This window comes from Ascaphus truei, chromosome 14, assembly GCF_040206685.1.
Source record: "Ascaphus truei isolate aAscTru1 chromosome 14, aAscTru1.hap1, whole genome shotgun sequence".
NCBI lineage: Eukaryota > Metazoa > Chordata > Amphibia > Anura > Ascaphidae > Ascaphus > Ascaphus truei.
In genome coordinates, this window is record NC_134496.1 from 8,231,075 (window position 1) to 8,233,574 (window position 2,500).

The following is a 2,500-nucleotide window of genomic DNA, read 5'->3' on the forward strand; positions in this document are numbered from 1 at the left end:
CACACTCACAGACACACAGGCACACTCACAGACACACAGGCACACTCACATACACACAGGCACACAGGCACACTCACAGGCACACTCACAGACACACAGGCACACTCACAGACACACAGGCACACTCACAGACACACAGGCACACTCACAGACACACAGGCACACTCACAGACACACAGGCACACTGACAGACACACAGGCACACTCACAGACACACAGGCACACTGACAGACACACAGGCACACTCACAGACACACAGGCACACTCACAGACACACAGGCACACAGGCACACTCACAGACACACAGGCACACTCACAGACACACAGGCACACTCACAGACACACAGGCACACTCACAGGCACACTCACAGACACACAGGCACACTCACAGACACACATGCACACAGGCACACTCACAGACACTTTCACAGACACACAGGCACACTGACAGACACACAGGCACACTCACAGACACACTCACAGACACACAGGCACACTCACAGACACACAGGCACACTGACAGACACACAGGCACACAGGCACACTCACAGACACTCAGTCTGTCACTCACACACTCACCGGGTCACACGTGGCAGCAGTGGGGGTCTCCGCACGGCAGTGGGCCCTCTCCAAGACATGGGACACACAGTGCAGCGTGGGCCTCAGCAGCAGCAGCAGCAGCAGCAGCAGGTCCCAAGCAGCAGCAGGGTCCCAGCAGGAGCAGCAGCAGGTCCCCAGCAGCAGCAGCAGCAGGTCCCAGCAGCAGCAGCAGCAGCAGGTCCCAGCAGCAGCAGCAGCAGGTCCCAGCAGGAGCAGGAGCAGGCCCCAGCAGCAGCAGCAGGTCCCAGCAGGAGCAGGTCCCAGCAGGAGCAGGTCCCAGCAGGAGCAGGTCCCAGCAGGAGGCGCGCACGGGGGAAGCTGGGTTTGCCCTTCCCCCTCCGTCCCACGTGGGGAGCGGAGGGTGCAGGGGGGGCTGGATCGCGCGCTTGTTTTGGGCTTCCCCCTCCGTCCCACGTGGGGAGCGGAGGGGGGAGGGTGTGGGGGCTGGATCGCGCGCGGCGCTTGTTTTGGGCTTCCCCCTCCGTCCCACGTGGGGAGCGGAGGGGGGGGGGCTTGGTTGCGCGCGGGGCTTGGTTTGGGCTCCCCCTCCGTCCCACGTGGGGAGCGGAGGGGGGGGGGCTGGGTTGCGCGCGGGGCTTGGTTTGGGCTTCCCCCTCCGTCCCACTTGGGGAGCGGAGGGGGGGGGCTGGGTTGCGCGCGGGGCTTGGTTTGGGCTTCCCCCCTCCGTCCCACGTGGGGGGGGGGGAGGTATGCGGGGGATTCTGGGTTGCTGGGGGGAACAGGCAGCGCAAATGGCAGGACACTCTGCTTGCCCTGTGCACGCGCGCCGGGACCACAGGATTTGCCGCCATTTTTTTTAACTTTTTTTTTAACCCAATCAGGGAGGGGGATTAATTATTTATTTATTTAAAAAAAAAAAAAAAAAATTGGCACGAGTAGGGGAATTCATTGAGCTGCAGCACGGGTCGCCAGCTGCCTAAATCCACTCGCAACGGGCGACAGGTTAACATTATTTGTCGAGCACTGTATATATATATATATATATATATATATATATATATATATATATATATATATTATATATATATATATATATATATATATATATATATATATATATATATATATATATATATATATATATATATATATATATATATATATATATATATATATATATATATATATATATATATACACACACACACACACACACACACACACACACACACACACACACACACACACACACACACACACACACAGTGTTCGACAATCCTACACATTTACACGCCCGGGGCGAGTGTATTTAACCTCTGGGCGAACAACTATTGGCCCAAGCAGCACACGTGTTTGTTTTATTAATTTCCCCCGCTCGTGCTGCTGTTTTTCCCCCGCTCGCGCTGGAGAAAAAAAAAAAAAGCCAGAGGCGGGTTCATATTGTTGGGGGAGATTACCCCGCCTCCGGGTCTCTGAGCAGTGCCTTCCCTCCTCCCCCGCCTCTCAGCAATACTTTCCCTCCTCATCAGCGCTTTCACTCCTCCCACTTCCGGCAGCCAGCCCCTGTCTGCCACAGGCCCCCTGCAGGGCCATCTGTCACCCCCCTCCCATCGGGCCATCTGTCACCCCCCTCCCATCGGGCCATCCGCCACCCCCCCCCCATCACAATCTCTCCTGGCCTCTGTGACCCCCCCTCACCCCAAATCTCCCCACTCACTCCCGATCTCACCTCCTACTCCGTGTCCCCGGCCTCCGTGACCCCGATCTCGCGTGGCAGCTCTGCCAGGTCGGTGACCCGGATGGTCTCCTCCTTCACCGACAGCCACTGAGCTGAGGCGCCGCCGCCCCCATGTCCCGGCATGTGTGACCCCCTCACTGACACCTGGTGACCCGCCGCATCACTAGCCCCCCCCCACTTTTCCTCTTTTCCCTGTGTTCC